The sequence below is a fragment of the Chenopodium quinoa genome, unplaced genomic scaffold, assembly GCF_001683475.1.
Source record: "Chenopodium quinoa cultivar QQ74 unplaced genomic scaffold, ASM168347v1, whole genome shotgun sequence".
Taxonomy (NCBI): Eukaryota; Viridiplantae; Streptophyta; class Magnoliopsida; order Caryophyllales; family Amaranthaceae; genus Chenopodium; species Chenopodium quinoa.
In genome coordinates, this window is record NW_018742730.1 from 1,910,789 (window position 1) to 1,924,845 (window position 14,057).

Sequence of the window (14,057 nt, forward strand, 5' to 3'; positions counted from 1 at the left end):
GAATTTAATGCACAAATAAATCTATTATTGGCGATCACTTGAATTATAATCAAATTAACCCTGACAAGATTGTTAATTATCTTATTAAGCGTAATTACAAGTACCAAATTCCCTTTAAACATGCATAAAAGGCGTGATCAAGCAATAAAAATAAATAATATCCACATAATCATAACAACAATTATTATAACGATCATAATAATAATAATAACAATAACAATAATAATCGTAATATTCATGTTAAAGCATAATAAAAATAGCAAGATCCTAGGCATGATACTAACAAGATTAATAACAAACGCTGGCATGTCACTAAGCAATAAAAATCAAAGCTTTAACCCTAACATGATACTAACATGAATAAATATTAGGAAGAACATAAAAGGCATCATAACAATCATATTTAATATTAAAATTACCCTAGACATGATACTAGAAATCATAATAACAACTTAAACATGATTTCTACATCATAATATCAATAAAAACCATCAAAATACTTACTTTTATGCCTCGTACCTCTTTCTAATAACAAAATACACACGTTAGTAACTTCAAGGAAAATAATAATTAAAACAATTAAATAATTAAAAGAGAGATTTGGGACCAAACCCTCAGAAATTAAACCTTTCACGTCTAGGGCGAAGGCAACTTCGAATATGGCTAAGTGTATCTAGATCTAATGAATGCGGAATTTTGTATTTGAGAGAAGCTAGTTTAGAAAAAAAAAGAGAGAAAGTAATAATCAAGAAAAACTTGATGAGATTTGGTGAAAATAGAGAGAATCGATGATAGTAGGTGATTGTAGATGATTGTTGATGAATTGTGGATGAATGAAAACGGAGTTTTTACGACGTTATTTATAAAGAAAATCAGCCAAAAAGATAAAATATCAAAACAGAGTTCTGACGCAAATAAAATTGAATTAGCGCCAACGCTGGCTATTGGCGCCAGACGCCAACATTAGCGCCAGGCGCCAATGCTAGCGCCAGGCGCCAGGCGTTACATCAGGCGTTTGGCTCTGATTCTGAAATTCACGCGTTTTTTTAAAATCAGATAAAAATTGCCGTACAGGAGGATAAAATCATATTTCCCTAAAAAATGTTCTTTGATTTTAATTTAAACTCTGAAAAGTCAACAAAAGTCAATTTATCAATGCTAATTGAATTAGGAATGAAAAGAACCTTCTAGAAGAATCTAGAAGACTAAAACCATTCCTAATTGCATTAGGAATGATAAATCTATATTAGGCCCTTCCCTAGATCATTGGGCCGCATATAAGGCTCAAATTGGGCCCAGTTCAGTAAATTGACCATAACTTCCTCAATATTCATCGGAATTGGGCTTATAATATATCGTTGGAAAGCTCTTGTCAAGCCCCATCCAACTCCACTACTATTGTACCCATATCATGGACAAACCAAACTGGATTGGCTGTTTTCTTAAAATAAGTTTTCAAAAACAGAGAGAAGAGAAAAGAAATTAAAACTATCCGCAACACCAAATTTTCCACACTTTCACTTCATTCGATTATGATTCGACGTGAAAGGTACTCGTCACCGGGTTTGGTTTTGGGGAGACACAAATGGGTGTCTACAGAAGCCCCCACTTTGACTGAGTTTGGAGAAACACAAGTTTCGAAAACAAAAGTCAAAGTATCGATAGGGACGGAGAATGATTCAGCACGTTCTGTGGTCCTAAATCATTCTTGTAACGCCGATACCTGCAAAACTAGCGTTAGTTAAACAGATAAAAGAGTTAAGAAATGTGTATCTTGCACCGTCGAGCACACGTCTCCGAAGGTAACCGATTTGCTGCCGCATTTTTGATGACCTCCTGCCAAGAGAATGCCATCCCTCTTGAAAACCACTACGCTTGCAACTGTCTCCAATTTCCGCCTTGATAATATTCCACGTCCAAGGGAATACTATCGAAGATTGCTTCACTTGAAACAATCTTCTTCCGCTTTATGACCATCTTCCACATCTAAGGGAACATGATCGAAGGCAACTTCGCTTGAAATCACCTTCAGTTGTTTGTGACAACTCTCCACAATCTATGGAACGCCATCCTGCTGTTTTGATGTTCACTCATCTCTGAATAAAGAGCTTCTTTTTGGATATGTTCACGCGCCTCTGAACAATAGAGCTTTGATTGATATTCCCACGTGTCTCTGAGCAAAAGAGCTTGATGATATGTCCACGCGTCTCTGAACAAAGAGCTTTTGATTGATATGCCCACGCGTCTCTGGAGCAAAAGAGCCTTTAAAATAGGATGCCACGCGTCTCTGAGCAAAAGAGCTTGAAAATAGGATGCCCACGCGTCTCTGAGCAAAAGAGCTTGAAAAATATGTCCACGCGTCTCTGAACAATAGAGCTTGAATAACATGTCCACGCGTCTCTGGAGCAAAAGAGCTTTAATAATATGTCCACGCGTCTCTGAACAGAGAGCTTTTATAATATGTCCACGCGTCTCTAAACAATAGAGCTTCGATACTTGAACGTTTGTTACGATAATATTCTGAAGAAAAATTTCCTAAGACCAACGCTTGTCGATCTCTAAAGCTCGCTTGAACTTTGCTTCCGCTATGCCAATACGCCGACGGTTTGCTGCTTGTGAACCATTCCCGTGATAAGCCTACGCTTAGGCGCTTTAAGCTAAGTGAGACGATCTTTCGTCAGGTCGATCACTTATTGTGACTGTAATCAAACCGACTACTTAATCATGTCAAATTTCTTATAGGGGCTAACTGGCATAACAAGGAACCCGAAATTGTTGTATGAGGTCGAAATCACCTTTCTGAGAGGCTTCGAGCTCTGTCGCTGCTGAAATATCTCTGGCGCCAAGAATTGACTCTGTCGCCAGACATGGGATTTAGCGCCAGGCGCTAAAAACTGTTGCCAGACGCTAGATGTTTTCGTCTAGCGCTGGGGTAGGGTCTTCCCTATTTTGCTGCACCTGTATTTATTTTTTATTATAGAACTTTGCTTATCTCTTTAATCATCTTAGGGTTGACCTAAGGTTTAGCATTGCTTGACTCATTGACTTGACACAACTTCAAGGCATAAACTGGACTCACTGCGATTGACTCGAGGTTGACTCTACTCAAAGTGTTTTTGACACATGTGTTAGACTCAAATCAAAGTGATATGACACGACATGACTCAATGTGTACATGACTCGTGTGTGCATTGTATTGTGATCGTGCGACTCGAAAATGCAGAAAAGCAAAAATTTTCCGTCATTTTTGTGGTGGGTATCGACTTTCTCCCGAAAAAGAAAGACGCGAAAAAGAAAGAAGCGAAGTTTTTGAAGGTGCATGTTGAATGAGCTTAGTCAAATGTTGTTTGATACTATCTCTCAAGGTGCAAGGATTAATTCATACTAGGCTATCTCAACTGTTAACTCCATGATGAAAGTATTTGGGTAACTTAGGCACGGAGGCTAAGTACTTCGTACTTTGTGATTCAATGATAATTATGATTGATGAGTGATGTTGATATGACAAGGCATGCTTCAGCGTTGTGTTAAGATTTCATGACAAAGGGTTCCTAAAGGAAAGTATATTTGGTCATGTATTTGTGATGTGTGTGAAAGTGATACTAAAGTTAGGTCGCAAAGGCTAAGTGTGTGGAAAGATATTATTATTTTTAGAAGATTCAAATAATGGTGACTCTTAGGCTAGGTAAGCTAATGATGTAGGGATCAAGCCCCCAATTCTAGCTCTACATGAATAGGGATGAGCATAGGAGATCCCTTGATATGATCATGGTGTAAGTGTGTAAATTTGAATATGAATGCATTTTTATTACGGCCGTACCTCGATGTGAGGTTGCCTACGTATCCGTTAGGAATCAGGCCGAACGTAGCTCTAGCCGAACCTCGCACAAGTGTATGTATATCTCAAAAAGGTCTTTTTAAGGGTTGTAACGTGGTTAGGCTAAAGGCTTGAAGAAGAAGGGGATAAAGGCTCAAGACCCTAGATAAGGCCCCAAGGTGTGCAACCTTGCTTTTGAATCTTTATATTTTTATGCTTGAGTTTTTGCTCTTTTTTAGCTTTCTTTTCTTGCTTTAGCATTTATTTTATTCTTATAAGTGTGGGCAATCCCGATCATGCGGTCTATCACTCACTTGGCATTCATGTTTCTCAGGCACGGTACCGAGCACTCGATAAGAGACGCAATCTGAGACATGTTCATATCGAAGACATTTTCATGTCAAAGACATTGGAACACTTACTCTTTTGTACACTTTTATTTACTTTTTTGTTTTTGCTTTTTAGCTATTGCTTTCTATTATTTTGATCTTTTGAAATCACTCAAGCTTTTTAGAATTGCATAAGTTGCACACTATCCCATCTCAAGGTTAGGTAGATGTAGGTTGAAGAAAGAAAGGTCTATCGTTAGACGAGGCTCAAAGTGGTTTATGAAGAAAGGATTGTAAATTAGAAAGGTAAAAGTCAATATGATGTGGCTACAAGGGGTGCCTCAAATCATTGGTATACCTTGTATTTAGTTTGACATGGATGGGTTTTTTGTTTTTTTTTTTAATGCAATATAATGAAATGATCATATGCAAGAAAATAAATGCTCATTTTATTAAAAATGGGAAAAGAAAGAATCTACAAAATTAATCTAAGGGAGAAGAAAGGTTCCTATGCTAGACTTATTGGGGAAAGGATAAATAAAGAAAAAGAAAAAAGATGTCATGAAATCTCGTCGTTGAAGATCGCCTCTTGTCTTGTGTTGTTTGCTTTATCATCACTCGCTCTTCTTGTTAACTGGAAGTATGGGAAGCTTGTTATTATCAATCAAATGTTGGATAGCCTCCTTTAACTTCCAACAGCTCTCAGTAGCATGACCCCTACCTTGATGGTACTTGCAGCGCACATTTGGATTCCAACTAGGCACTCTCTTCTCAAGCGGGGGATCTTGAAGAGGTCCAATAGGAGTAATGATTCCCTTGGCATTGAGTCGATCGAAAGCATCATCGTAGCTAATTCCAATAGGGGTAAAATCCCTTTTTTGTTGCTTTCTAAATCCTCGATTATCCATGGCTAAGATCTCATTAAGGTCGAAAGTACCAACGTTGTTACTAGAGTAGGTGTTTTCGGAAGAAAAAGGATGGTCGTTCTTCTTCCCTTTACATCCACTATTACTATCGTTACTAATCTTGGCCTTCTTGTCGCGCGGAGGAACATGAAGGAGATTTGAATCAATGAAGTCTTGAACACGATCCTTGAGGGCGAGACACTTTTCGGTAGTGTGACTGCGACCTCTATGGTATCGACAATAGGAATTTGGATCCCAATTGAGAAAACGTTTTTCAGGTGGAGAGTCTTGACTGGGACCAATGGAGTGAATATGACCTTGGTTGTGAAGACGGTCAAAAGCTTCATTGTAAGTCATTCCTATTGGTGTGTACTCTTCAATGGTCCGTTTTGCCCGTGGCTTAGGAGCATTAAGTTCTTCATTAAACCCTTGGCGAGAATTTTATTCGATGACCATCACCCGATTTGCTAATCCTTCTACCACATTCAAGAGCATGGCAATGACATCTTGCAGTTTTCGGACGTCCTCTTTTAAACTTGACGAGTCTTCCCTAGCATTATCTAAGAAAAGACTTTCATCCTCCTCAATTATGGCCACTTCATCAAGAGAGGTTATATAAGTTGTCTCGATCATGGGCTCTCCTACAGGTGTGATAAGAAGTGATGGATTGAAGGATGTTTGATCTTCTTCGATGGCTAGAATCTCGGAAGTTCCATTGTCATCGATCAGATCTTGAATAGCTTCTTTGAGTTTCCAACACTCCTCAGTGTTGTGTCCCTTTCCTTGGTGATATTTGCAGTACTTATTAGGGTCCCACTTGGGTGGCCTGGCTTCTGGAACTGGATCTTTGATAGGCCCTATGGGCATGACTAGTCCTTTGTGGTGTAGCTTCTCGAAAGCTATTTCATAGCTCATACCAAGTGGGGTGAACACTCTTTTCGACCTTTGGATTCGCGATTTAGAGGCGGTTGTAGCATGTACTTCATTAATGGGAGAGGAAGAAGAAGGATGGTCGTTCTTCTTTCCTCTCGCACTATTATCTTTCAGAAGGTCATCTTCAATGTCAATGCCTATATTATACGCAGCCTTGAAAGTATTCAAATTATGTTGGTATTTTAAGTGCTTTGAATACTTCCCTTGGAGATTCTTGATAAACATCCTCACAGATTCTTTTCGGTAGGAGCCTTGACCATATTAGCAGAAGTTTCCCTCCATTTGTTGAAGAAAAAAGTGAACCCTTCGTTTTCTTATTGTTTTAACATCTTAAGTTGTCTATGGTCTGTTTCGTCTTGGACGTTGCACTTATAGCTATCTATGAAAGTGTTTGCTATGGACTCCCAAGAAGAGGTTTTCTCTTTCTCGAGAGAAAAGAACCATTGTTGGCAAACGGTCTCAAGAGATAGTGAGAATAGAGAGGGGAAAACCTTCTAATCGATACCCTTAATGTTCATTATAGTTTTGAAAGCTCTTAGATGGAAGTAAGGGTTATCTGTTGCCTTGAATTTAGGGATGTCAGTGGCGTTGAACTTATGAGAAAGAAGTTCCTTGTCCAGTGAGACCCCTTGTGAACTCATGCCCTGAAATTTATTAGTCACTAGATAGCTTGCTCAAACTTTCTTGCATGAGGTTCATTTGTTGTTGCTTCACAGGGTCATCAATTTTGAGGGTTAAAGCCTTTAACACCTCACTCACGTCATTCAATTGATTCCTAAGTTCATTTACCTCTTCTTGACTTGCCATTATCTTTTTAGCCTTCCTCTTTTGACGAATCGGTTTATCAAAAAGCAAGACCTGAACAAAGGTGTTGTCCTTGATTAATCGCCCTTCTCTCCTCGACCAAGTACTATGGAAAAGGAATTTGGGGATATTCATTGTTAATTATTTGACTCAAACTTTATTCAACATGCAATGGATGGAGGAAGTGAAGGAAGATTGGAATAGAATGTGAAGAAAAATGATGTAGATATAGGGATATGGAAAATTAGGAATAGAATGCACCTCCAACTCAAATGACGGAAAAATCCGACTCATGCATGAACCTAAGACATGGTCATTGTGATATATACTCAAAGTGTGTGATAAGACTAGTGAGTGTAGGTGACATGTTGAGACTCGTGTCATGACCATGTGGCTAGACTATGTGACTAGACTCAATTAATGACTTAACAAGGTATGATTGACAGTAAAAATTAACCGAATTAATTAGTAAACTGGTCAATTAGACATTAGGTGATGACTCAATCAATAATCCGAACTGTCGTCAAAACAACAGGACTGGCGTCGCACTGTGTAGTGTAGTGCCAGACGACAGAGCTGTCGCCAGGCACCACACTCCACAGAGTGGCGCTACAGCTCATAGTTTGGCGCCAATGCTGGAGCTTCAATCTGAGACTGTTTTCGGTGTTATTAATCAACAGGGGATGCCTAAAGTCGTTCTAGGTCAATTCTGATTAAAATATTAGACTTTATTCACTCAAATTAATTAATTTATTAATTAGGCAAAGTTCTTTTAGTCATTAATTTATTTAATCTCAACACAAGTCAAACAAACGGTTAAGAAAACATACGCACAACAAATAATGCACAATTAGTCAAGTAGGCACAATATGATGCAATGAGTTTTCAACCTAACCATGGCTCTAGTTCTCTAAAGTTCGGGATATGGTTTAGTCAGTAGAGGGTCCATGGTTAATTGTCCGGATGCACCGCGCGGAAGCCTAACCGTGAAGGGTTGGCACGAGTGGATGGGACACCGCGAGTTTTAGAAAAACTCGCTTCCATGGTTTGGTGAATTCAACATTCTCGGATGTTGCTCAGAGCGTTAAATCAGGTAGATGGAGCATGAATTCCCAGAGGGTTATGTCCATATGTAGAACACATATGGGTTTCCGAAAAGTGAGAAAAACTCAATCAAGAAGTAGGATCGAGTAAACAATGCGAAAAACTGGTCGAAATCAGAACGCATATTTCTGGCTCGGTATTGGAAGAATTTGGCACCAGCAAACAGAGATTGGCACCAGGATTTAGCTGTAGCGCCTGGCGACATAGCTATCGTCTAGCGCTACGGTTAAATGTCTGGCGCCGGCGCTGACGCTAATTCCTACATGCCTCAGCAGCTTTCTGTGCTCGATAAAATTTTCCAGTTTCGCGCAGTGTTATTTCGGTCCTAGTTGTGAAAGATATTTCTCAAATTTCCTACGTGTAAAATCCTATGTTTTAACTCATTACGGATGGTCTTTCCAATGAGAGATTTTTTATGCATATAACAATAATGTTAATCAAAATTACGCACATGAAATACTTAGAACGTTTCGAGTCTCATCCACTCATTCTAAATCATTGCCGAAACAAATTCAGGAATTCAAATAGAAATCCTCCCCAGTGGAGTCGCCAAAAAACTGTGGGGAATATTTCAAGCGTTAATCCCCTAGCTTGAACCCCACTGTGATCATACACTAAAGTACGGTGGCGTCCAAAGGGAAAGAAGATAGAGCAAAAGAGTCGCCAACAAGTTTTTTAGGAACCTGTAAACCGTTCACAGGGTGAAGGTTACACCCCTTAACGATCCAAGAGATCGTCAACTCCATAAGGTCTTGAACCAAATAGGGTTCGGGGATGAGGTACAAATCTAACCTCAAAGATATTAAACCTTCCCTAATAATAGGCCTCTACTTTATTCTGATCGTATTCATGTGCACTTTCTGACTAACATGCAATCAATAGGATTACCCTAAACCTGTTTAATCTATGTTGGTTGAATTTAATGCACAAATAAATCTATTATTGGCGATCACTTGAATTATAATCAAATTAACCCTGACAAGATTGTTAATTAACTTATTAAGCGTAATTACAAGTACCAAATTCCCTTTAAACATGCATAAAAGGCGTGATCAAGCAATAACAATAAATAATATCCACATAATCATAACAACAATTATTATAACGATCATAATAATAATAATAATAACAATAACAATAACAATCGTAATATTCATGTTAAAGCATAATAAAAATAGAAAGATCCTAGGCATGATACTAACAAGATTAATAACAAATCCTAGCATGTCACTAAGCAATAAAAATCAAAGCTTTAACCCTAACATGATACTAACATGAATAAATATTAGGAAGAACATAAAAGGCATCATAACAATCATATTTAATATTAAAATTACCCTAGACATGATACTAGGAATCATAATAACAACTTAAACATGATTTCTACATCATAATATCAACAAAAACCATCAAAACACTTACTTTGATGCCTCGTACCTCTTTCTAATAACAAAATACACACGTTAGTAACTTCAAGGAAAATAATAATTAAAACAATTAAATAATTAAAAGAGAGATTTGGGACCAAACCCTCAGAAACTAAACCTTTCACGTCTAGGGCGAAGGCAACTTCGAATATGGCTAAGTGTATCTAGATCTAATGAATGCGGAATTTTGTATTTGAGAGAAGCTAGTTTAGAAAAAAAGAGAGAGAAAGTAATAATCAAGAAAAACTTGATGAGATTTGGTGAAAATAGAGAGAATCGATGATAGTAGGTGATTGTAGATGATTGTTGATGAATTGTGGATGAATGAAAACGGAGTTTTTACGACGTTATTTATAAAGAAAATCAGCCATAAAGATAAAATAACAAAACAGAGTTCTGACACGAATAAAATTGAATTAGCGCCAACGCTGGCTATTGGCGCCAGACGCCAACATTAGCGCCAGGCGCCAATGCTAGCGCCAGGCGCCAAGCATAGCGCCAGGTAGGGTTGAGCAAAACTACCCGAAAACCCGTTCCATTATCGTTTCGAAAATTAGGGTACCCGTTCCGATAATTTGTTATCGGGTATGGTTTTTGGGTATCATTTTAAAATTAACGGGTACCCGTTCCGTTCTGATAAACAATTATTTTGTTTTTTTTCCTACTTAAATCTATCTTTTCAATATTTAAACTCTTACATTACTTCATAATCACTATATATATCAATAATTAGTAATGTTATTAATAATTTGGTCAAGATCATGTGTTATTGTTGTTAATTAGTGTTAAAAAATATCATAATAACTAATTTTTTAAGTTTAATTTTCACTATTGGATACTTTATAGGGTACCCGATAACCGTTCCGAAAATTCGGATACCCGAAGTCCGGGTACCCGAACTTATCGGTTCGGGTTATGGACATCACTTTTAGTGATATTGGTTATCGGGTACCCGAACCGTTAGTACTAACGGTACGGGTACCCGTCCCATGCTCACCCCTAGCGTCAGGCGCTACAGCTGGCGTTTGGCGCTGATTCAGAAATTCACGCGTTTTCTTAAAATCAGATAAAAATTGTCGTACAGGAGGATAAAATCGTATTTCCCTCAAAAATGTTCTTTGATTTTAATTAAAACTTTGAAAAGTCAACAAAAGTCAATTTATCAATGCTAATTGAATTAGGAATGAAAAGAACCTTCTAGAAGAATCTAGAAGACTAAAACCATTCCTAATTGCATTAGGAATGATAAATCTATATTAGGCCCTCCCCTAAATCATTGGGCCGCATATAAGGCTCAAACTGGGCCCAGTTCAGTAAATTGGCCATAACTTCCTCAATATTCATCGGAATTGGGCTTATAATATATCGTTGGAAAGCTCTTGTCAAGCCTCATCCAACTACACTGCTATTGGACCCATATCATGGACCAACCAAACTGGACTGGATGTTTTCTTAAAATAAGTTTTCAAAAACAAAGAGAAGATAAAAGAAATTAAAACTATCCGCAACACCAAACTTTCCACACTTTCACTTCATTCGATTATGATTCGACGTGAAAGGTACTCATCACCGGGTTTGGTTTTGGGGAGACACAAATGGGTGTCTACAAGGGCTTATAAAGTATATCGGGCAAATCTCATAAGGAATGAATTGAAAGCACATAGGCAAAAATTGAAATTCATACAAATGGAGGTAAATACACAACTCACCCCGTTTTATCATACATTGCTAACTTTGAATATAAAATATCCTAACTATTTGTTATATATGCTAGTGTGCTCGACAACAAGGAGGCGTTGAGTGTGGCTACTACAATATGAGATATATGTATGAGATTGTTACTTCTCACTTGGATTGCAAAGGTATCTTAGAGGAGGGTAGTAGCTTTTTCATTGAGATGGTTTTCAAGATGATGTATTGACATGTATGCGATGTTATGTGTTTTATTCCTATATGCTCCCAAAAGTGAGTAAATGGTCCTATTTCATTGTTTTCAATTCACAGAAACCAAAATATAAGTTAATTATGGATGTTGTGTGTTTTATTTCTATAATTTGATCAAATACATGAAAGATGGGAAAGATAGAAGTCCTTTAGGCAATTTTGAAGCCTTTTTGGCTTTATATGCTCCCAAAAGTGAGTAAATGGTCCTATTTCATTGATTTCAATTCATAGAAACCAAAATATAAGTTAATTACGGATTTTGTGCATTTTATTTCTATAATTTGATCAAATACATGAAAGATGGGAAAGATAGAAGTCCTTTAGGCAATTTTGAAGCCTTTTTGGCTTTATATGCTCCCAAAAGTGAGTAAATGGTCCTATTTCATTGATTTCAATTCATAGAAACCCAAATATAAGTTAATTATGGATGTTGTGTAATTTATTTCTATAATTTGATCAAATACATGAAAGATGGGAAGGATAGAAGTCCTTTAGGCAATTTTCAAGCCTTTTTGGCTTTATATGCTCCCAAAAGTGAGTAAATGGTCCTATTTCATTGATTTCAATTCATAGAAACCAAAATATAAGTTAATAATGGATGTTATGTGTTTTATTTCTATAATTTGGACCATTACATGAAAGATGGGAAAGATAGAAGTCCTTTAAGCAATTTTGAAGCATTTTTGGCTTTATATGCTCCCAAAAGTGAGTAAATGGTCCTATTTCATTGATTTCAATTCATAGAAACCAAAATATAAGTTAATTATGGATGTTGTGTGTTTTATTTCTATAATTTGATCAAATACATGAAAGATGGGAAAGATAGAAGTCCTTTAGGCAATTGAGAAGCCTTTTTGGCTTTATATGCTCCCAAAAGTTGTTAAATGGTTCTATTTCATTGATTTCAATTCATTAAAACCAACATATAAGTTAATTATGGATGTATGTATTTCTTTCTATAATTTGGACCAATACATGAAATATGGGAAAGATAGAAGCCCCTTTAGGCAATTTTGAAGCCTTTTTGGCTTTATATGCTCCCAAAAGTGGGTAAATGGTCCTATTTCATTGATTTCAATTCATAGAAACCAAAATATAAGTTAATTATGGATGTTGTGTGTTTTATTTCTATAATTTGATCAAATACATGAAAGATGGGAAAGATAGAAGTCCTTTAGGCAATTTTGAAGCCTTTTTGGCTTTATATGCTCCCAAAAGTGAGTAAATGGTCCTATTTAATTGATTTCAATTCACAGAAACCCAAATATAAGTTAATTATGGATGTTGTGTAATTTATTTCTATAATTTGATCAAATACATGAAATATGGGAAGGATAGAAGTCCTTTAGGCAATTTTCAAGCCTTTTTGGCTTTATATGCTCCCAAAAGTGAGTAAATGGTCCTATTTCATTGATTTCAATTCATAGAAACCAAAATATAAGTTAATAATGGATGTTATGTGTTTTATTTCTATAATTTGGACCATTACATGAAAGATGGGAAAGATAGAAGTCCTTTAGGCAATTTTGAAGCATTTTTGGCTTTATATGCTCCCAAAAGTGAGTAAATGGTCCTATTTCATTGATTTCAATTCATAGAAACAAAAATATAAGTTAATTATGGATGTTGTGTGTTTTATTTCTATAATTTGATCAAATACATGAAATATGGGAAAGATAGAAGTCCTTTAGGCAATTTTAAAGCCTTTTTTTGCTTTATATGCTCCCAAAAGTGGGTAATTGGTTCTATTTCATTGAAACCAACATATAAGTTAATTATGGATGTTATGTGTTTTTTTTTCTATAATTTGGACCAATACATGAAAGATGGGAAAGATAGAAGCCCCTTAGGCAATTTTGAAGCCTTTTTGGCTTTATATGCGCCCAAAAGTGGGTAAATGGTCTTATTTCATTGATTTCAATTCATAGAAACAAAAATATAAGTTAATTATGGATGTTGTGTAATTTATTTCTATAATTTGATCAAATACATGAAAGATGGGAAGGATAGAAGTCCTTTAGGCAATTTTCAAGCCTTTTTGGCTTTATATGCTCCCAAAAGTGGGTAAATGGTCCTATTTCATTGATTTCAATTCATAGAAACCAAAATATAAGTTAATTATGGATGTTGTGTGTTTTATTTATATAATTTGGACCAATACATGATAGATGGGAAAGATAGAAGCCCCTTAGGCAATTTTGAAGCCTTTTTGGCTTTATATGCTCCCAAAAGTGGGTACATGGTCCTATTTCATTGATTTCAATTCATAGAAACCAAAATATAAGTTAATTATGCATGTTGTGTGTTTTATTTCTATAATTTTGACAAATACATGAAAGATGGGAAAGATAGAAGCCCCTTAGGCAAATTTGAAGCCTTTTTGGCTTTATATGCTCCCAAAAGTGGGTAAATGGTCCTATTTTATTGATTTCAATTCATAGAAACCAAAATATAATTTAATTATGGATGTTGTGTGTTTTATTTCTATAATTTGGACCAATACATGAAAGATGGGAAAGATAGAAGTCCGTTAGGCAAATTTGAAGCCTTTTTGGCTTTATGTGCTCCCAAAAGTGGGTAAATGGTCCTATTTCATTGATTTCAATTAAAAGAAAACAAAATATAAGTTGATTATGGATGTTTTGTGTTTTATTTCTATAATTTGGACCATTACATGAAAGATGGGAAAGATAGAAGTCCCTTAGGCAATATTGAAGCCTTTTTGGCTTTAGATGCTCCCAAAAGTGAGTAGATGGTCCTATTTCATTGATTTCAATTCATAGAAACCAAAATA